Genomic DNA, 24,404 nt, shown 5'->3' with positions numbered 1-24,404 from the left:
TATATTCTAAAAGCCACTAATTTGTCACCTATCTATAACCTGGTGACTGCTATTTAGTACAACGTAGCAGATTATATTTTCCAAAGAATATACAACATTTGTCACCTGTTATAGGTTGAATTGTATCCCCAGAAAGATATATTGAAATCCCAATTACCAGTACCTAAGATTGTGTCTTTATTTGGAAATAGGGTTGTTGTAGTATAATCAGTTAAAACAAGGCCATAGAAGAGGAAGTGTGAATGTGTTAGTCACTCAGTTATGTCTGACTTTTTGTGACCCCATGGATTCAGGCCCACCAGGCTCCTCCATCCACAGAATTTTCCAGGCAAGAATACTGGAATGGGTTGCCATTCCCTTCTCTAGGCGATCTTCCCAACCCAGGGATCAAACCTGGGTCTCTCACACTGTAGGCAGACTCTTTACCGTCTGAACCACTAGGGAAGACTATACTAGAATAAAGTGAAAGTGAAGTTGCTTAGCTGTGTCCAACTCTTTGTGACCCCATGGGCTGTAGCTCACTAGGCTCCTACATCTGTGGAATTTTCCAGGCAAGAGTACTGGAGTCAGTTGCCCTTTCCTTCTCCAGGGGATCTTATCAACCCAGGGATCAAACCTGGGTCTCCTACATTGCAGGCAGACGCTTTACCGTCTGAGCTACCAGGTAAGGTGGGCCCTTAATTCAATAAGGTGTGCCAAAGAATTGATGCTTTTGTTTTTTTTTTTTTTAGAATTTTTTTTTTAGAATTGATGCTTTTGAACTGTGGTGTTGAAGAAGACTCCTGAGACTTCCTTGGACTGCAAAGAGATCCAACCAGTCCATCCTAAAGGAAATCAGTCCTGAATATTCATTGGAAGGACTGATGCTGAAGTTGAAGCTCCAGTACTTTGGCTACCTCATGCAAAGAACTGACTCATTAGAAAAGACCCTGATGCTGGGAAAGATTGAAGGCAGGAGGAGAAGGGGACGACAGAGGATGAGATGGTTGGATAGCATCACTGACTCGATGGACATGAGTTTGAGCAAGCTCCAGGATTGGTGATGGACAGGGAAGCCTGGCGTGCTGCAGTCCATGGGGTTGCAAAGAATTGGACACGACTGAGCAACTGAACTGAACAAATCCAATATGACTGGCATCTCTATAAGAAAAGGGGAGAGAAAGACAGGGAGAGATGATCACCGTGTGATGACAGAGGCAGAGATTGGAGTTATGCGTCTACAAGCCGAGGACTGCCAAGGGTTAACAACTATACCGGAAGCTGAGAGAGAGGCATGGAAGAGTTTCTCCCCTCCCATGGCGACACCTTGTTTTATTTCCAGCCTCCAGAACCATGACTTCTACAGAATTTCTATTCTTTCAAGTCATGCAGTGTGTGGTACTTTGTTACAGAAGCCCCGATACAACATCCCACATGCTCTTCTTATACCGTGACCTCGTCACTCATTCCACCAACCATGAGCAGAGTAACACCCCCTCCCCTTGAAGCTGAGTGAGCTTTCATGGCTGCCTCAACCAATAGAGAGGAAATGACACTGTGTGGCTTCTGAAGCTAGGTCATAAAGATGTCATAGCTTCTGCCTTGTTCTCTTGGGATCTCGCTCTTGAAACCCACCTAATATGCCATGTGGAAGCCCAAGCAGATCATGGAGGAATAGTGGGAAGAGGTACCAATGTGCCTGGTGCAGAGGCTGGTTGAACTCCCAGGTATATGGGTGAGCATCCTGAAAGCAGATCCTCCAGCTCCCAACAAAGCTGCCCCAGATAGAAACATGTGGAACAAAGATCAGCTGTTCTCACTGAGCTGACAAATTACAGACTCCTGAGCAATGGAAATCACTGCTTTTGTTTGAAGCCACTAAGTTTGGAGGTGGTTTGTTATACAGCAAACATTCTGTATAACATTCTGTATAACAATGTTTGTTATACAGAACATTGATACACATATACTTATTAAATATTTATTGAGTGAATAAATAAATGAACGGATACTTCATAGTGCTACTATGCCCTAGTAAATGGGTACATCCTTCAAAATTGATCTAGTTTAAATCTGGAACGTATTTATTTTTTATTATCTGAACAGTCAGATACCATACCAAAAGCACACACTAGTATAATCAAGAGACCAAGGTTCTGGAAGAAGGGGATGGAATCCTGTGAAAATGTAAAGATTTACTCTGGAGAAACCGAGGCCCATTATTTTCTGAGATGATATGACAAAGATAAGAATTTTCCAACAGATTAGCTTCTGCACCCATACATTTTAAACCTTGCTTTTCATTCACTAACCACTTATTTCTGTTCCTTGCCCCACTGGACATAAGACTTTTAGTCTCATACCTTTATATCATAACAATGGGTTAACTGACACAGCAAGTGCTAGGGACAGTCTTAGAACCCATCCCTATACCATGATAGCTGGTAATACAGAAATGACTACAAACCACACAAATCAGTTCAATTCCTCAGTCGTGTCCAACCCTTTGCGACCCCACGGACTGCAGCACGGCAGGCCTTCCTGTCCATCACCAACTCCTGGAGCCTATTCAAACTCATATCCATCGCATCAGTGATGCCATCCAACCACCTCATCCTCTGCTGTCCCCTTCTCCCACCACACAAATACTATGCTCCAAAAGCCAGCCTAATTACATTTCCTATTCTACTCTCGATTAGCCTCATGGCACATCACCTGGAGACTAGAGGAGACCAAGGATGCCACTTGAAGCTGCCAGCTCTTCCCCACCTTGATAACAGTGCTTTAGCCTCATCCACTCTCCTCCTCTTCATCATCCCTTTCCCCATAGAAACTGATACTGTCAGGAGGAAGGCAAGCAGGAGGAAGAAGTTGTATGAAGGGCTCCACATTTTTATCTAAGAGGTATTAAACACTATTTTAAAAGCCAGTTTTAAATTATTGAGCCAGATAAGGTTTACATTGGGTATTAAGTTGGTTTCACTGCCTTCCAATTAGATGATGGAGGTTATACGGAAAGATCAAAGTAATTGTAGGCTACATTCATTAACTAGCATTTTTCTGCATGCCCAAGTTATAATGTAGGTTTTACCTTACTAAACTAGTATTTATCAAATTGCAACCATGTGTCTGATATTGTGTCCCTCCTTTCTACAAAGCAGTTTAGAGAAAATATCATGGGATTTTAATATTAGCATCTGAAGAGAATTGCAGAAAAAAATCTAGCTCTTCCAAAAAGAACATATTATTTGTCCAAAGTTATCAGTGGTTCGATGGCAGTGCCAAGACTTAACTTTGGCTTCCTACTGCTAATCCTCCCACTTATAAGCATATGAAATTACCCAGCCCATAAAAAGTAACCAGCCCAGATTCCAGGGCTATTACTCTAACCTGGGGTAATTTTGTCTCTGCAGGGACAGAGGAGGCTCCTGTTAAGACTGTATCACAGCTTGAGTTCTTTTCCTGTTGAATCCTGCTCTTATCTTCCCTTCAACAAGTGCTGATCCTAAGAATACTGCCCAATAAACCTCCTACACAAGGAACGTGTTTCCCAAGAAAGTCAACTTAATGGCAGACAGGACATAATCTAAGAATGCCACTGGGCTGCCAACACCAGTCATTTCTTATGAACAGTATTCCATTTCAACAAACTGTGTGTACTTCCATACAATCTGGGCACAAACCACACATTAAAGGCTCTATGCCGCCACTAAATGGTCCTGACTTCAGATGTCAGCTGCAAGTTCAAGGGGTCCCCAGGACACCCACACTTCTAGTCAACTGGCTGCAAATTCAATGGTTCTCATGACGCCTTCAGGTTCTATTACTCACTGGTATGATTCAGAACTCACAAAAGCATTATACTTACAGTTATAAGGATCGAACCCAGGTCTCCTGCATTATAGGCAGATTTTTACCTCTGAGCCACAAGGGAAGCCTGACTTACAATTATAGTTTTATAATAAACAAACTCTGGAAAATTCTTAAAGAGATGGGAATACCAGACCACCTGACTTTCCTTTTGAGAAATCTGCATGCAGAACTGAACATGGAACAACAGACTGGTTCCAAATAGGGAAAGGAGTACATCAAGGCTCTATATTGTCACTCTGCTTATTTAACTTATATGCAGAGTACATCATGGGAAATGTTGGGCTGGAGGAAGCATAAGTGGAATCAACAATGCTGGGAGAAATACCAATAACCTCAGATATGCAGATGGCACCACCCTTAAAGCAGAAAGTGAAGAAGAACTAAAAAGCCTCTTGATGAAAGTGAAAGAGGAGAGTGAAAAAGTTGGCTTAAAACTCAACACTCAGAAAACTATGGCATCTGGTCCCATCACTTCATGCCAAATAGAAGGGGAAAGAGTAACACACTTTATTTTGGGGAGCTCCAAAATCACTGCAGATGGTGATGGAAGCCATTAAATTAAAAGATGCTTGCTCCCTGGAAGAAAAGTTATGACCAACATAGACAGCATATTAAAAAGCAGAGACATTACTTTGGCAACAAAGGTCCATCTAATCAAGGCTATGGTTTTTCCTTTGGTCATGTATGGATGTGAGAGTATAAAGAAAGCTGAGCACTAAAGAATTGATGCTTTTGAACTGTGTTGTTGGAGAAGACTCTTGAGAGTCCCTTGGACTGTAAGGAGATCCAACCAGTCCATCCTAAAGGAAATAAATCCTGAATATTCATTGAAAGGCCTGACACTGAAGCTGAAACTCCAATACTTTGGCCACCTGATGCGAAGAGCTGACTCATTTGAAAAGACCCTGATGCTGGGAAGGATTGAAGGCAGGAGGAGAAGGGGACGAAAGAGGATGAGATGGTTGGATGGCATCACCGACTCAATGGACATGGGTTTGAGTAAACTCCAGGAGTTGGCGATAGAGAGGCCTGGCGTGCTGCATTCCATGGGGTCACAAAGAGTAGGACACGACTGAGCGACTGAACTGAACTGAACTGAATAAAGGATACAGCTCTGACTCTTCTCTAACTTGTAAAATACAGAGTCAAAACCATTCATTACTCATCATTTATATTCTAAAATTTCATTGTACTTACTAAAATTTTGTTACATTGTGTTTCTCTTTCAGTTACAGAAAATAATCTGGCACAAGTACAGACATCTTAGAAATTAATTTCAGCTTTCATAATGAAATCTAAAGGCCATGTTTCCATTTGTTTATTTTGTTCATACACTCCCAGACTAAATAAACTGTCCTTCTCACTCTCATATTAGGCATGAACATACTTTTTGAAACACTAAAATTATTTGATGTTAGGTTCTGTATCTGTCTTTCAAAGTTATTGACATCAATGGAAATAAAGATGAAAACTTCTACACCTTTCCTGCGTGTTTTCCAATATCCTTAGTGAAGTCACCTAGGGTATCTTCTAGAGGAAGTATTTTTCACATTCATTTATTCCTTCAATGGCATTTTCAATTATTCATTTAACATGTATGCATTGGATATAACTAATATACTAGACATTTGATGGGCACTGTGAATGAAGAGATATTAAATTTTCTCTAGTTTGGAAAATGCTACAGTTATATAGTTCTAAGAGCCCCAAGATGAATTCTTGAATTTGAAAAAATAAAGGTTTAGCAATATAAGCAACTTACATCTTTTCATTCAAACTATTAAATTTCAAACCAGTGCCTTTTTCCCCTTTCATAACCTAGGGTAATGTGTCCCTAAAATTATTTTATAGTAACAATTTCCATCTAACAAGCTAATCTACTTTTGGTATCAGTTAGGATTGTGTTTTTACTTCTAAATGACTAAAAATTTGACTAACAGTTGTTTAAGCCATGGGGGTTTATTAACATCATGCAACAGGAAGTCTGAGGGTTGGCAGTTCAAAGGCTCGATGATGCTACCAAGCCAAGAGACTCCTTCCATCTCCTGTGCTCACAGCTTTGGTGGGGGGTGCATGTGTGCAAAGCGGCACTGCGCCCACAGGCACCTGCTAGGAATCAGCTCATCCGGAAGAAAGGAGGAAAGAAATGTCTATTTATCACCTCTCGATCACATGGTTCATCCTGGAGTCAACAAAGTCTAAGAAACATGAATCTTTAAGGTTTTCAGCTACTGCAGTAGAAGAAAAGAAAGGGGGGGGGGGTTATAAAAGAATTTGATACAGCCCCATCTATAATATCGGCCACACTCTTCTGAGGCGGTTATTTTCCATGTATCCCATCCCTCCACAAGTCCACACACTCCAGATCAGAATCACCTTTGGGTGTCATATTTCTTAGGTTGGTTGAAGTGAGCAAAATCTGTGAGATATATACTATTTTGGATATAGAGGGAAATCCAATTTCCTTTTATTATGAAATATAGCTTGAATATCCAATTCTTAATATTGAGCATTCAGAGAACTTAAACTCACCTCTGTGTGTTCTAAACTGTAAAGCACTCTTACATAAAACTGGTAACCATAGAGTCATTTGAATCAATCTAGATAAACACCAGTCACTTTAACATTCAGTTCTTTCTATCAACAGCAGCATTTGAGAATGTGGGTTGGATTTCAGACCTAAAGTGGGCATCCTGGTAACACTGTAACTCTGGTTCGTAAGACGCACTCAGGGAGAGAGGCAGAATCGTAGAGTAGACTGTAAAGCCACTTGTCAGGCAGTCAGAGCTGCCAAGCAACACAACACGAAGGGGGCTCAGGCCACAGACGCTATTATGCAGCATATAACATGCGAGGCCCAGGCAAGGGCCATGCAAAGAGAGTGGCAAGCTGTTTTACACAGAGGAAAGCACTCTTTCAATCCTATCACATAGGAATATGAGGAAAGTATACCTCAACTAACACCTGGCCAAAAAAAAAGATAACTAATTTTTTTTTTTTAAGAGAGAGAGAATAAGAGCTCGATATATCTTAGCTCAGGGTGCAAACTACTGCCCTATTCTCTCATTCACTAAGAAAGAACCATCAGATTAGTCAGAATCATCAGATTACCCCAAATCAATCAAATCATCTCCTTCAACTAACAATGTGGAGAGAGGGACAGAATCTTCCCTGCCAACCCGTCCCTCTAGGGCAGAGGTCTGCAAGCTATAGCCTTTGGATCACACCCAGCCAGACTTCTGTTTTTGTAAAGCTGTACTAGAAACAGTCTCTGGGTCACACAGAGTCGGACACGACTGAAGCGACTTAGCAGCAGCAGCAGCATGCCCGGTTCTTTACTTATGGGCTCTGTCTGCTTTCATGCTACAGTGACAGAGTTGAGTGGTTGTAACAAAGACCATAGGGATCGCAAAATTGAAAAGATCTACTAGCTAACCTTTTCTGGAAAAAGTTTGCCAATCTCTAGAGCAACTGACTTGGCAAGACTTTTTGACCAATAAAATAGTTTTATTGTGATGCAGTCTGCTTCATATAATCATATGTGTGTATGTGTAGATATACAGATATATACAATTGCATAGGACAATAATTACCCCTTATTATGTGTTATATGGGCTTCCCTGGTGGTGGTGGTGATTTAGTCGCTAAGTCATGTCCAAGTCTTGAGACTCCCTGCCTGCCAGGTTCCTCTGTCCATGGGATTCTCCGGGCAGGATTCTCTGGGCAAGAATACTGGGGTAGGTTGCCATTTCCTTCTCCAGGAAATCTTCCCGATCCAGCAATCGAACCAAACTACAAGGGAAGCCCAGGCTGCCCCGGTGGCTCAGAGGTAAAGAACCTGCCTGCAATGCAGGAGACGCGGGTTGGATCCCTGGGTCAGGAAGATCCCCTGGAGGAGGAAATGGCAGCCCACTCCAGTGTTCTTGCTGGAGACTTCCATGGACAGAGGAGCCTGGCAGGCCACAGTCCTTTGGGCTGTAAGGAGTCGGACATGACTAAAGCGACTGAGCACACAGGCACACATGCTATATGCTCTGGTCTCTTCTCTTCTAGTCCACGATGTTTCTTACAGCTGGTCACACAACCCACGAAATTGACCTGCAAACTGCACCCTCACCGAGGCAGACATACAGGGAGAATGGTTTCTCCCTATCCTTACAATACACAGTAAACATGGAAAAGATTACAGCAATTACTACTGTTATTTTTTTTTTTGACCATAAATGTGAACATCTATTTTTTTTTTAAATTTTACTTTATTTTACTTTACAATACTGTATTGGTTTTGCCATACATCAACATGAATTCGCCACGGGTGTACACGTGTTCCCCATCCTGAACACCCCGTCCACCTCCCTCCCCATACCATCCCTCTGGGTCATCCCAGTCCACCAGCCCCAAACATCCTGTATCCTGCATTGAACCTAGACTGGCAATTCGTTTCTTATATGATATTTATACATGTTTCAATGCCACTCTCCCAAATCATCCCACCCCCTCCCTCTCACACAGAGTCCAAAAGACTCTTCTATACATCTGTGTCTCTTTTGCTGTCTCGCATACAGGGTTACCGTTACCATCTCTCTGAATTTTTGTTATGTATTAACTTTCTATTAAAAAATATTTTTGCAGAAAGGGAAAAAATACAGATTTGCCTGAGCTCAGTATTCATTTATGCAACCAGTCCTTCAACAAATGTTTATATAATACCTATGTGCTGAGTATTTGTTAGGTTCTGCAGGTATAAAAGTAAGCAAAACAGACATGGGGCTTAGACTGCAGTAGGAGAAAAAGATTTAAAAGAAATACAAAAACATATAATTACTAACTTTCATATGAAGGAAAATCATTAAGTCTCACATTTACAATGTATGCATGCGTGCTGCATGCTTAGTCATGTCTGACTCTTTGTGACCCCATGGACTATACCCCGCCAGGCTCCTCTGTCCATGGGATTCTCCAGGCAAGAACACTGGAGTGTGTTGCCATTTCCTCCTCCAGGGGATCCTCCTGACCCAAGGATTGAACTGAGTCTCCTGCACTGGCAGGCAAATTCTTTACCCTGAGTCACTGGGGAAGCCTTACAACATGAGAGGTAGGTGGAAATTAGTCCACTTTTGGAGAGTGAGGCTTTTCTACTTGGAATGGTTTCAGTAGGGAAGTGAAATGGCAAATGATAACTTTAAGAATGAAAAGTTAATTGGACAAACAGAATGGGAGGGGGAGAGCAGGATGTAAGTCAATTTTAAAGACTTCAATTAACATTACACAGCATCTCCTACCTTGTCTAAGCATTTTACACATATCAACTCATCATTCAGCTAGAAAGAGGCAGATATGAAGCCAGGATCCATGTCCTAAGACACTACTATAACCAAATGGCTTAATGAGATAAAATGTTATTGGTAGAGCTGGAAGGAAACTTTATAGGATGGGAAAAAGACATACTCCAGCTATACTTGTACTTAAACTTCTGAGTATTCTTGGACAAATTACCCAGCTTCTCTGAACTTCACTTCCTTCATCATAAAGTCAAGTGTTACAAAATTTAAATTAGATAGTATATTATACTATTGACTGACATAGGGTAAACTATATTAACCTGCTTTCTAAATTTTACCCACTCTCTAAACTCAGAGCTCCTTAATTAAAGGTGTGGGGCTAAATCTAAATTCATCATTCATTCAGCATACCCATATTCACAAATTATAGGGGGGTAGGTGGAGAAGACGATGGCACCCCACTCCAGTACTCTTGCCTGGAGAATCCCAGGGACGGCGGAGCCTGGTGGGTTGCCGTCTATGGAGTTGCACAGAGTCGGACACGACTGAAGCGACTTAGCAGCAGCAGCAGCAGCAGGTGGTATGTATTGGAAGAAAAAAGACAAAAGAGGCATTTCTTCAAAATCCTGAGGGAAAATTATTTTCTTCCCATAATGCTACCTCCAATCTCTCTTTTAAGTGAGTCTAAGGATTTCCCTGGTGGCTCAGATGGTAAAGCGTCTGCCTACTGTGAGGGAGATCTGGGTTTGATCCCTGGGTCGGGAAGATCCTCTGGAGAAGGAAATGGCACCCCACTCCAGTACTCTTGCCTGGAAAATCCCACGGACGGAGGAGCCTGGTAGGCTACAGTCCACGGGGTCACAAAGAGTCAGACACGACTAAGTGACTAAACTATGTACTATGCAAGGATAGAAAAGATATTTTATGACATGCGAGGTCTCCATTTTACTTCAAATAACCATTTCTTAGGTAGTTACTGGAGAATGTGCTCCACTAAAACAAAGAGGATAAGCCAAGAAGGAGGAAGGCATGGGAAGCAGGACGCAGGTGAAGGCAGAGGCAGAGGGGACGCCCAGCATGATGGTGAGGGGGCCCAGCAGGTCTACAGAGAGGCCAACTCCAACTGGGGGTCAACAAGGACTCTGAGAGGGCTGTCAACAGGGAAAACATAAATCTCACAAATGGCCACTGACTGCATCTGACTGTGCTGAAAAGCATTTCAAACTTCTGCGGGAAACCTAGGGGCGAAATTTATAAAGGAGCACAGAAAACAAAGCATGGTATTTTAAACAAAGCAATTATTCAGCTCATGAAAGACAAAAATTGGACAAGAAACATAAACATGGCTTAGCTATGAACAATATTTGTAAGTTTATAACTATGTATACAGTTACTATTCATTTACACCAAAATTATGATATGGGGAGGAGACAGAGAGAAAATGTGTGTGGCTGTGTATACAGTGGGTAGCAGAGGGGGATATCTGAGAGTTATATCCTCAACTTCCACAGAAAGAAGTCAATCAAAAGAAAGTTTAAAATTTTCAAATCATTATCTCACCATTGTCTAACTTTTACTTTTTATTTTAAAGTGTTTCAAGTAAATATAAATTAAAAATTAAAAATCAAGGAAGAGTAGTAAATAGACATACTGTAGAAGTAACAGGAGGAAAAAGCTAAAAAAGAGTTGAAGGCAGTGGAGAGGAAATTGGGGGTAGGGGCAGGCAGAGGAGAGAATAACTGCTTTTCTTTTAAGCTTACAGTGGCATTTGTGCAATTGCATGCAATAAATAAAAACTTAATTTTAAAATGACATTTAAATTAAATAAGCATCTCTGCAGGCTCCCAGGAAAAGTGTTTTAAGCTATTTGAATATCCCTAGGACTCTCTTAGAATATTGGACAATGATCATGACCTGGATCTCGCATAACAAAAGCTTAAGTGACTTTACAGTGACTTTATTTGGGGTCACTTGGATTATACCTAGGATGACACTGCTGCTGCTGCTGCTAAGTCACGTCAGTCGTTACTACGAAGTATAAGTATCCCATTTTAGAGATGAGAAAACCAGGTTAAATAATTCACTCAAGAGCATACTACCAGGGACTTCCCTGGTGGTCCAGTGGTTAAGACTTGGCCTTCTAATACAGGGGGTACCCATTCAGAGACCTAATTAAGATCCTACATGCCTCACAGCCTTACCAGAACATAAACAGAAGCAATATTGCAACACATTCAAGAAAGACTTTAAAAATGGTTCACATCCCCCAAAAAACAATTAAAAAAAGAAGAAAAAGCGCACTCCCAGTACAAAGAGGTTATATATGTGGCTCCCACATAGCATCAGAGACATTCAACTTTTCTTGAATATCAAAAGCACAATTCTAGAAGTCAAAGAATTTTTCTAAGTGTCTGGCTTAACTTTCTCTCACTGAAAGGTAACCATGTTCAAAGTGAAACTGGAAAAGTCCTTCGCTAAATCATCTAGTAGCACATTTCTACTTTGCTATTTATTCTACTGGCCTATTTTACTTTATTATTGTTCTCTTATTTATTGTCAAAAATAAAATGTATTACAAATTCACAATTTGTGAAAAGTTATCAAAAGTAAAGAAATACATGAGCTGTAAAACTCTACAAAATCCTGAACATTTATTCATGGGGATGGCAGACAACAAACAATAATTGCATACTGATGATCTGTGTGAATACCATATGCCCTGGAGTTAGATTCTATTTTTGATAAACTAGTCATTTAAGTGTGAAATTATAGAATATGCCTATAGTACATTACCACCCACAGATTTAATTGGGGAAAATGTCCTTAACAGTGTGAACAATCTACGATGAAGAATTCGGCTGAGGGTTAAGACTTCATTCAACATTTGAACAGCTTCAAGTAACTCAAACATTAATTTTGCCTTTTGAAAATCCTTAACTTAAACACTCTTACAAAGTGCTTGTTTTTTTTTGACAAAACCAATGAAACTTGCCTCAAAAACTATTCTTAGTTCGGTCACTTAACTAAAAAGTAATGACTACAAATAGGGTAACTAATTTTCATAAGTTTTATCACATTTCCTATTTTCCATGTTCTGTAGTGAGTTGGAGCGATGGAGACAAAAATAAAAGGCAATTTCAAATGAAGGGAATGGTTTCCTGCTTCAGTAATGCCTCGATATCTCTCAGTTTCATCTGTCTCTAGTTGGATCCTAGAACTTCCCATATGGCTCAGCGGATAAAGAATCTGTGTGCAAGGCATTTCGGTTTTGCCATTATTGCTAATCCCATATCCCAAATGTCTGTTCTATGCCATGCTCTTCAACTTCTTTCAAGAGGTTTTACTAAGTAGAGTACATGGAGAGATGGAGCCGAAGCAAAAACAACGCCCAGTTGTGGGTGGGACTGGTGATGGAAGCAAGGTCCGATGCTGTAGAGAGCAATATTGCATAGGAACCTGGAATGTCAGGTCCATGAATCAAGGTCAATTCAGTTCAGTTCAGTTCAGTCGCTCAGTCGTGTCTGACTCTTTGCGACCCCATGAATCGCAGCACGCCAGGCCTCCCTGTCCATCACCAACTCCCGGAGTTCACTCAGACTCACGTCCATCAAGTCAGTGATGCCATCCAGCCATCTCATCCTCTGCCGTCCCCTTCTCCTCCTGCCCCAAGGTAAATTGGAAGTGGTCAAATAGGAGATGGCAAGACGGAACATTGACCTTTTAGTATCAGTGAACTAAAATGGACTGGAATTGGTGAATTTAACTCAAATGATCATTATATCTCCTACTGACTGGCAGCTTGAATCCCTTAGAAGAAATGGAGTTGCCAATATAGTAAACAAAAGAGGCTGAAATGCAGTATGTGGATACAATCTCAAAAATGACAAAATGATCTCTGTTCATTTCCAAGGCAAACCATTCAATATCACACGCTATGCCCCAACCACTGATGCTGAAGAAGCTGAAGTTGAACAGTTCTATGAAGACCTACAAGAACTAACACCCAAAAAACATGTCCTTTTCATTATAGGGGACTGGAATGCAAAAGTAGGAAGTCAAGAGATACTTGGAGCAAAAGACAAATTTGGCTTTGGAGTACAAAACAAAGCAGGGGAAAGACTGAAAGAGTTTTGCCAAGAGAACGCACTGGTCATAGCAAACATCTTCTTCCAACAACACAAGAGAAGACTCTACACATGGACAAGACCAGATGGTCAATATCAAAATCAGATTGATTATACTCTTTGGAGCCAAAGATGGAGAAGCTCTACACAGTCAACAAAAACAAGACTGGGAGCTGACTATGGCTCAGATCATGAACTGTGTGTTGCCAAATTCAGACTTAAATTGAACAAAGTAGGGAAAACCACTAGACCATTCAGGTATGACCTAAATCAAATCTGTTTTGATTATACAGTGGAAATGAAAAAAAAATTCAAGGGATTCAACCTGATAGACAGATTGCCTGAAGAACTATGGACTGAGATTTGTGACATTGTACAGGAGGCAGGGATTAAGACCAAGATCAAGACCAAGCCCCAAGAAGAAGAAAGGCAAAAAGGAAAACTGGTTGTCTGAGGAGGCCTTACAAATAGCTGAGAAAAGAAGACAAGATAAAGGCAAAGGAGAAAAAAAAAGATACACCCATTTGAATGCAGTTCCAAAGAATAGCAAGGAGAGATAAGAAAGCCTTCCTCAGCAATCAATGCAAGGAAAGAGAGGGAAACAACAGAATGGGAAAGACTAGAGATCTTGTCAAGAAAATTAGAGATACCAAGGAAACATTTCATGCAAAGATGGGCACAGTAAAGCACAGAAATGGTATGGACCTAACAGAAGCAGAGACATTAAGGAGAGGTGGCATGAATACACAGAAAACTATACAAAAAAAATCTTCATGACGCAGATAACCACAATGGTGTGATCACTCACCTAGAGCCAAACATCCTGGAATGTGAAGTCAAGTGGGCCTTAGGAAGCATCACTACGAACAAAGCTAGTAGAGGTGATACAATTCCCGTTGAGCTATTTCAAATCCTAAAAGATGATGCTGCCCTCAGTATGCCAGCAAATTTGGAAAACTCAGCAGTGGCCACAGGACTGGAAAAGGTGAGTTTTCATTCCAATCCCAAAGAAAAGCAATGCCAAAGAATATTCAAACTACCACACAACTGCACTCATCTCTCACGCTAGCAAAGTAATACTCAAAATTTTCCAAGCCAGGCTTCTACAGTACCTGAAACCAAGAACTTCCAGATGTTCAAGCTGGATTTAGAAAAGGCAGAGGAACCAGAGAACAAATTAGCAACATCCACTGGATCATCAAAATAGCAAGAGAGTTCCAGAAAGGCATCAACTTCTGCTTTATTGACTATACCGAAGCCTTTGACTGTGTGGATAACAAAAAACTGGAAAATTATCAGAGATGGGAATACCAGACAACCTGACCTGTCTTCTGAGAAATCTGTACTCAGGTCAAGAAGCAACAGTTAGCACTGAACATGGAACAACAGACTGGATCCAAATAGGGAAAGGAGTACTTCAAGGCTGTATATTGTCACCCTGCTTATTTAACTTATATGCAGGGTACATCATGAGAAACGCTGGGCTGGATGAAGCACAAGCTGGAATCAAGATTGCCGGGAAAAATATCAATAACCTCAGATATGCAGATGATACCACTCTTAAGGCAGAAAGCAAGAACTAAAGAGCCTCTTGATAAAAGTGAAAGCGGAGAGTGAAAAAGTTGGCTTAAAATGCAACATTCAGCAAACAAAGACCATGGCATCTGGTCCCATCACTTCATGGCAAATAGATGGGGAAACAGTGCAAACAGTGACAGACTTTATTTTGGGGGGCTCTAAAATCACTGCAGATGGTGATTGCAGCCATGAAATTAAAAGATAGTGGCTCCTTGGAAGAAAAGCTATGACCAACCTAGACAGCATATTAAAAAGCAGAGACATTACTTTGCAACAAAGGTCTGTCTAGTCAAAGCTATGGTTTTTCCAATAGTCATGTATGGATGTGAGATTTGGAATATAAAGAAAGCTGAGCACTAAGGAATTGATGCTTTTGAACTGTGGTGTTGGAGAAGACTCTTGAGAGTCCCTTGGGCTGCAAGGAGATCAAACCAGGCCACCCTAAAGGAATCAGTCCTGAATATTCATTGGAAGGACTGATGTTGAAGGTGAAACTCCAATACTTTGGCCACCTGATGTGAAGAACTGACTCACTGGAAAAGATCCTGATGCTGGGAAAGATTGAAGGTGGGAGGAGAAGGAGACAACAGAGGATGAGATGGTTGGAGGGCATCACTGACGCGATGGACGTGAGTTTGAGTAAGCTCTGGGTATTGGTGATGGCCAGGGAAGCCACCAGGGTATTGGTGATGGCGTGCTGCAGTCCATGGGGTCGCAAAGAGTCGGACATGACTGAGCGACTGAACTGAACTGATATGTAACAAGAGATGTGAGCAAAAAGAGACATTATTAGAGAGAAAAAGAGGAGTTTAAGAGGGAGGCTCAAGAAGGAGAGTATATATGTATCCTTTTAGCTGAGTCACATTGTTGAACAGCAGAAATCAACACCACATTGTAAAGCAATTATCCTCAAGTAAAATAATTTTAATAAAATAAAAAGAGGACTTACTGGAGCTCATGTAACTGAAGGAAGACTTGAGCAGGAAGCATCTGTGAAAGGAAAAGAATCCAGTCAGCTCAAAACATCGTTACCACGAAATGACACAACTCCAAACATCTCTTGTCCCTGTGAGTTGTGAAAAATTAATAAACAGAAACCTCAATGAAACAGATTTGGGAGACCAGCAGGGAAGATCTCATGCCCTGTGAGCACAGCAGAGCCTAACAGAAGAAGGACTCCTCTTCTTTCCTGGCAAGGATGCAGTCAAGGAAGAGCCACAGCCTCCTCTTTGTTTACTAAAGCCCTCCCCACCTCCGCTTCCCGTCTATAAGATAGTTCTCCTTCCCCTGCTGTGCAGGGGACATGCAGGTTGGCTCATCACGGCTATAGACCCTCACACTGCAAGTCTGCTGATGCTAAATAAACCCATCTCTGCTAGAGAAATATCTGGCAGTCTATTTGCTTTTGTTTTTAAAGATTTTTTTTTTTTTGATGTGGACTGTTTTTAAAGTTGTCGTTGAATTTGTTCCAATATTGCCTCTGTTTTATGGTTGTGTTTGTTTGTTTTTCACCATGAGGCATGACGGACTTAGCTCCCAGAACAGGGACTGAACCTGAACCCCTGCACTGGAAGGCAAAGTCCCCACCACCTGACTGCAAGGGAAGTCCTGGCCTAGCCTTGGCCACATAAAGCAGAGAACAAAACCTAATGATAGCAGGAATCCACAAAATTCACATGAGTGAAGAGTGGGATGGAAATACCACTAAGGGAAGGGTTGCTATTAAAAAAAAAAAAATAGGTGGGAGATAACTGTTCATAGAGACAGAAGCAGGGGGAATATGTATGAACTTGATAAGCATAATACTCACTCAAGTCTGAAAGACCTACATGCATCTCTACCCAGCTATTAACCCTTTCCTTTTGTAAAACAGGTGCTCCGTGCTCCTGTTTATGGAGAAGGCAATGGCACCCCACTCCAGTACTCTTGCCTGGAAAATCCCATGGACAGAGGAGCCTGGTAGGCTGCAGTCCATGGGGTGGCTAGGAGTCGGACATGACTGAGCGACTTCACTTTCACTTTTTACTTTCATGCACTGGAGAAGGAAATGGCAACCCACTCCAGTATTCTTCCTTGGAGAATCCCAGGAACGAGGGAGCCTGGTGGGCTGCCATCTATGGGGTCACACAGAGTCGGACACGACTGAAGAGACTTAGCAGCAGCAGCTCCTGTTTAAGCTGAAAATCTCCTGAGGTGCTTACAGCCCATACTTTACCATCTCTTCTTTTGTCATCTCTCTCCAATATTTCCCCCAATCTCTCTTCTAATATGCTTTATCTTACCACACAAATAGCCCCAAATCTCCCATCCTAAAAGCAAGTCCTTCTGCCCAATGTTTCCTTTGGCAAATTCTTTCTTCTTTTCCACCAAGCTCCCAGGATGAGAAGCCCATGTACTTCTGACTTCCTCCCCGCCTCAGCATCCTGGCTCAGCATACACTGTCTCACTGGACTGCACTTCTCGAGTTAAAAACAACTTCCTGCCAAATCTAGTAGGCACATTCTGGCCCCTGCTTTTGCAAGTCAGAATATCACAGTGCTTTAAGAACATCAACGATGCAGTCACTTCCAGGGTTCTCAAACTTGACTTTGCCCTTATTTCGTCTCTCTCTTTCCTTATCCATAAAGAATGGTGAATAAAAATACCTATAGCACAGATTTAACTCGAAGTGAAAGTGAAAGTGTTAGTCACTCAGTCATGTCTGACTCCTTGCCACCCCATGGACTGTGGCCCACCAGACTCCTATGTCCATGGAGTTCTCCAGGCAAGAATACTGGAGTGGGTTGCCATTTCCTTCTCCAGGGGAACTTCCTGACCTAAGGATCGAACCCAGGTCTCCTGCATTATAGGCAGATTTTTACTGTCTGAGACACAAGGGAAGGCCCTTAAGTTGAAGGGGCTCAAAGCACAGCCTGACATATAGTAAGAGCAACATAAGCTGTAAGCTACTCATCATCCTTATTTTACTGGGCCTTTTTTTATGATATTTAATATTATTAATAATATTCTTAAAATCCTTCAGTTTCCTTGGCTTCTGTGATATCATTCTCTTAAAGTTCTTCTCCTCCTCTGTCATCTTTTCAAGTTCCTCTTTCATTCAGTTCAGTTCAGTTCAGTTCAGTCACTCAGTCGTGTCCGACTCTTTGCGACCCCATGAATCGCAGCACGCCAGGCCTCCCTGTCCATCACTAACTCCTGGAGTTCACTCAGACTCACATCCATCGAGTCAGTGATGCCATCCAGCCATCTCATTCTCCGTCGTCCCCTTCTCCTCCTGCCCCCAATCCCTCCCAGCATCAAAGTCTTTTCCAATGAGTCAACTCTTCGCATGAGGTGGCCAAAGTACCGGAGTTTCAGCTTTAGCATCATTCCTTCCAAAGAAATCCCAGGGTTGATCTCCTTCAGAATGGACTGGTTGGATCTCCTTGCAGTCCAAGGGACTCTCAAGAGTCTTCTCCAGCACCACAGTTCAAAAGCATCAATTCTTGGGCGCTCAGCTTTCTTCACAGTCCAACTCTCACATTCATTATCTGACTCTTAAGTACTGTCATGCCCCAGAGTTAATTCTGGGTTCTTTTCATTTTTCATTTGACACACTGTCCTTTGAGAAATTGTATCCACTCCCATGGTCCAAGTACCCTTGCTGCTGCTGCTGCTGCTGCTAAGTCGCTTCAGTCGCGTCCAACTCTGTGCGACCCAGTAGACGGCAGCGTACCAGGCTCCCCCATCCCTGGGATTCTCCAGGCAAGAACACTGGAGTGGGTTGCCATTTCCTTCTCCAATGCATGAAAGTGAAAAATGAAAGTGAAGTTGCTCAGTCATGTCTGACTCTTAGTGACCCCATGAACTGCAGCCCACCAGGCTCCTCTGTCCATGGGATTTTCCAGGCAAGAATACTGGAGTGGGGTGCCATTGCCTTCTCTGCCAAGTACCCTTATAATGAACAATTCTCTGTGTTCACTCGCTCCCTCTCTCTCTCTTTGCCTCTCCAGCTGTCTGTCATTTCACCCAACAAATATGCACTGACAGTTATTCTCTGCCAGGCATCATGCCAAGCATTCTGACCCAGATTCCTGCCAGAGCTCCAGAGCCACAAAACCCATTTGACCTCTCATGATGTGTCTCAAAGGCACCTCATATGTGAGGTGTCCTGAAGTCCCTAATCTTTCAAATGTGTTCCTCATTCCGTATTCCCTGACCCAGAGATAAGGGCTTTCACTTACTAGGGTGCCCAATCCAGAATCCAAAGAGCTACACCTGAGCTCTCCACCAGGACTCTCTCTGCTTCTAATTAGTGGCTAAACTCTACCTCTTAAACATCTGTCTGTTCTATGGAGGTTGACAGGTCAGGAAGCAACAATTAGAACTGGACACGGAACAACAGACTGGTTCCAAATAGGAAAAGGAGTACATCAAGGCTGTATATTGTCACCCTGCTTATTTAACTTCTATGCAGAGTACATCATGAGAAACGCTGGGCTGGATGAAGCACAAGCTGGAATCAACATTGCTGGGAGAAATATCAATAACCTCAGATATGCATATGACACCATCCTTAAGGCAGAAAGCAAAGAAGAACTAAAGAGCCTCTTGATAAAAGTGAAAGAGGAGAGTGAAAAAGTTGGCTTAAAACTCAACACTCAGAAAACTAAGATTATCTGGTCCCATCACTTCATGGCAAACAGATGGGGAAACAGTGGAAACAGTGACAGACTTTATTTTTTGGGACTCCAAAATCACTGCAGATGGTGACTGCAGCCATGAAATTAAAAGATGCTTGCTCCTTGGAAGAAAAGCTATGACCAACCTAGATAGCATATTAAGAAGCAGAGACATTACTTTGCCAACAAATGTCCGTCTAGTCAAAGCTATGGTTTTTCCAGTAGTCATGTGTGGATGTGAGAGTTGGACTATAAAGAAAGCTGAGCGCTGAAGAATTAATGCTTTTGAACTGTGGTGTTGGAGAAGACTCTTGAGAGTCCCTTGGACTGCAAGGAGATCCAACCAGTCCATCCTAAAGGAAATCAGTCCTGAATATTCATTGAAAGGCCTGATGCTGAAGCTGAAACTCCAATACTTTGTCCACCTGATTAGAACTGACTCATTAGAAAAGACCCTAATGCTGGGAAGGGTTGAAGGCTGGAGGAGAAAGGGATGACAGAGGATGAGAAGACTGGATGGAATCACTGACTCAATAAACATGAGTTTGAGTCAACTCCGGGTGTTGGCAACGGACAGGGAGGCCTGGCGTGCTTCAGTCCATGGGGTCACAAAAAGTCAGATATGACTGAGCGACTGAACTGAACTGAACTGATGGAGGTTGAGTTCCCTGAGCTCTCAAGTCACAGCTATACCATTTTCTGACTCCATAACATAAGTTGTCTAGCCTCTCTAGACCTCATTTTTCTCTTCTGTAATATGGGGATGAATATTCCTTCATAAGGACGTGTGTGTGTCTGTGTGTGTGTGTTTAGTTGCTAAGCCGTGTCTGACTCTTTGCAACCCCATGGATGGTAGCCCACCAGGCTCCTCTGTCAATGGGATTTCCTAGGCCCCACTGGTACCACCTGGGAAGCCCAAGAATACTGGAATGGGTTGTCATTTCATTCTCCAGGGGATCTTCCTGACCCAGGGATCAAACCCACATTGCCTGCATTGGCAGGAGGATTCTTTTCTGCTGAGCCACCACGGTGCTACCACAGGGACATGGCAACTATTAAATGCAAGTCCATGAACAGTACACAGCACTGCGCATACCACATAGAAAGCATTCAATAAATAAAGATTATTTCATTAGCTCATCCTTACTGACACTGTATTTGTTTAAACCTCTGACCTTTTTTGGCTAGCATCCTAACCGGTCAGCAGTAGCGTCCTATCCAGTCTCCTTATATCTTACTTTGTGCCTCATCAGTCCTTTCTTCATACCACTACCCAAAAATCTGACATAAAACACATTCGCATAAAATAGAAATGCAGTGAACTCAGAAGTGAATAGGTCACAGCCTCTGAATTAGTCACGTATGGTGGGGGGAAGTCTCCCCATATTGAATCTAAATGAAAATTAGTATCAGATCAATGGTAAAGATAAGGGCCTTGTAATCAATTTTCAAACACAAATCGCATTTCCAAAATACTGGCAAACTTCCTCCATAGCAAATACTATTCATATCCGTTAAGCTTGGCCAAAGTAAATGGTTAAGGTCATTTACGAAAAGATTCCAATTCCTGATTCTTTGTTAACTGACCAAAATATACAGGAGATGAATGTTTACAACTATCTTCAACACCAAAGGAAGCCCACCAAGAAGAGAAGCTATATAACACCAAATTTTTGATAAGCATTTTTAAAATTCAGAATTGTCAACAACCTGAAAGTTTAATCAACCATTTCATCATGCCCTGAAAAAAAAAAAAATTGCATGAAGCAGCATTTTCTCTATTATTTAACATTTTTAGTCAAATACACTTACAAAATTATTATTATTCACTCGTTAAACAAACATGGCTACACTAATTTTTTTTTATTTTTTACCTCAAAAGTACCAGAGGGAAGAAATATTCAGAATACCTCACTTTTCATAGTTGAGTCAGCTGTGCTTTTAAAAGCTTCTGCAGCAAACCAAACCTTATGGAATAACTAATGTCTTCATTACTGCTTTCTTTGTAACTTCATCTATCATATAATCCTATCTTGAGCTATATTATTAAAAAGTTATAAAACGTAGAGATAGGAAGATCAAGATTAGTTCCTTCACAAATGAAACCATAAAATCAATGAAGCGCCATTATTCATACATAGATAAAAGGAAATGTACAACTTTTGCTGATATTATGCCTCCAAAATACTTAAAAGGCAGAGTTTTCACATCATTGTACAAGTCCTGGTCACAAATTTCTTATCATGTGCATGTATTTGAAGAGTTGAAAAGGCAACTTGTTCACAGAATTTGTTAAATGGCTAAAGACAAGAGACAATTCTAAAGAGAGGGTATTTTTCAAAATTGTATCTCTGTCCAAACTATAAGAATCTTATTTCCAAAATATATTTGTTAGTAAATAATGTGTCAGATTCTTCTGAAATATTTGCAACTCAAATGTATACATTCCTTAGCCCTGTCTAGAATTAAAAGTGCACAGATCTAAAGTGTTTATTTTTTGTGGCAGTCCGGCTTTCAGCCCATATGAAAAAAGCAAACACTGGCATTTAACTCAAAAATCCTAACAACGAATAGGACTAATAACGTATTTAATGTTTAGCCTAATAACAGCAGTTCCAATAGGTTGCAATAAGAGAAAAACAGAAAGCATAATGTGATGAAAGAAATACACATGAATTTGATGAGATTAACAAATCTCTACAAAGCCTATTCAAACTGCTGATGAAACTTTCTGAAAGGTTACATGAATCATTTTTAACCTTTCAGTTTTGACCTACAGTTACTATATTCTTCAGAAAAATCATTAGCAATAATCAAGAGTTTCACGTTATTGAGAAAAGAAATCTTGAAAGAAGCAGTAGTTTCTTTTTCATTTGACATATCAAGTCTCTTTCGACCACGTGCCCAATCTCTGGAGATAAATTCAGTAGCATGATCTCAAGAACACCCTCTCGGTCAGTCCCATTCTCAAACCAAAGATGACGGTGCTGCCAATATATTGCTGTTATGTTTTGATAGACAACTGTGGTAACATATTACTCCATTCAGTTAAACAGGCCAGATTCACCAAGGCATCTCTTTCCTTTGTATCACTCACCAACAGACATTCTCTACCATAAACTTAGCTTTACTTCCCATTCTGTGCAACAGATGCTTGGGAACAAACATCTAATTATCCACGTCATAATTATTGTCTCTACTTTACAATACTCTGCAAAGGCAGTGTGGTGGAGCAGAAATCACATGAAGTTTGAAATAAGGCAGATATTGGTTAGAATCCCAAGATCACTTACTAGATATAAGCCCTTAAGAAAATTACTCACCGAGTCTGTATCATTATCTGTAAAATAGGAGGAATAATACTTCATCAGCAAATTTGTTGTAAATGTAGTATATAAAGTACCCATCCCCACCAAATAATAAATACAAAGGCATACATTAAAGCAATAAGTTTTCATTCTCTTTCTGCACAGCAAGGTCATGCTTTGTACTATCATCTATAAAAAGATAACAAGGCCTCCATGAACTATTTAATCTCCCTCCCTGCAGTCCATCCTTATCACCAATCCATTTCTCACTTCTGCTGCTTTCATTCCTAGCCAGGTGATCCTATGAGAATGCTCAAAAATTCCTACATAGAAGGTATTAGGAGCCAAAATCTGGTAAGGAGACATTAGAAAGACTACCTTAAAGCTGAATCTGTACAATAGGGATACTGTTTTGGTTCCAGTAAAAAGAGGGATTTTTGCATTGACTTTGCATGTGCAAAGCAAGCAACCTGACTTTATATATGCTATATGTTACAGGAGTTTTCAGGAGGCTGATGGAGATACAAAGCACCTTAAAAAAAAATTTCCCTTCTCCAGACATACAGATGGCCAACAGGCACATGAAAAGATGCTCAACATTGCCAATTATTAGAGAAATGCAAATCAAAACTACAATGAGGTACCACCTCACATCATCAGAATGGCCATCATTAAGGTCTATATCCTACATACCTAGAACCAGACATCCTGGAATGTGAAGTCAAGTGGGCCTTAGGAAGCATCACTATGAACAAAGCTAGTGGAGGTGATGGAATTCTAGCTGAGCTATTTCAAATCCTAAAAGATGATGCTTGGAAAGTGCTGCACTCAATATGCCAGCAAATTTGGAAAACTCAACAGTGGCCACAGGACTGGAAAAGGTCAGTTTTCACCCTAATCCCAAAGAAGGGCATTGCCAAAGAAGGTTCAAACCACTGCACAATTGCACTCATTTCACATGCTAGCAAGGTAATTCTCAAAATCCTCCAAGCTAGGCTTCAACAGTATGTGAACTGAGAACTTACAGATGTACAAGCTGGTTTTGGAAAAGGCAGAGGAACCAGAGATCAAATTGGCAACATCCGTCGGATCATAGAAAAAGCAAGAGAATTCCAGAAAAACATCTACTTCTGCTTCACTGACTACACTAAAGTTTTTGACTGTGTGGATCATAACAAACTGTGGAAAATTCTTCAAGAGATGGGAATACCAGACCACCTTACCTGCCTCCTGAGAAACCTGTATGTACATCAAGAAGCAACAGTCAGAACCAGACATGGAACAATGGACTGCTTCCAAATTGGAAAAGGAGTACATCAAAGCCATATATTGTCACCCTGTTAATTTAAAATATATGCGGAGTACATCACTGCATAGACAAGACGCCAGGCTGGATGAAACAGAGGCTGGAATCAAGATTGCGGGGAGAAATATCAACAACCTCAGATATGCAAATAAGACCACCCTAATGGGAGAAATAGAAGAGGGAACTAAAGAGCCTCCTGATGAAGGTTAAAGAGGAGAGTGAAAAAGCTGACTTAAAACTCAACATTCATAAAACTAAGATCATGGCATCCAGTCCCATCACTTCATGGCAAA

This window comes from Capricornis sumatraensis, chromosome 17 (assembly GCF_032405125.1).
Source record: "Capricornis sumatraensis isolate serow.1 chromosome 17, serow.2, whole genome shotgun sequence".
Classification (NCBI taxonomy): domain Eukaryota; kingdom Metazoa; phylum Chordata; class Mammalia; order Artiodactyla; family Bovidae; genus Capricornis; species Capricornis sumatraensis.
The sequence above is the reverse complement of the archived record's forward strand: the minus strand, read 5'-3'. Positions refer to the sequence as shown.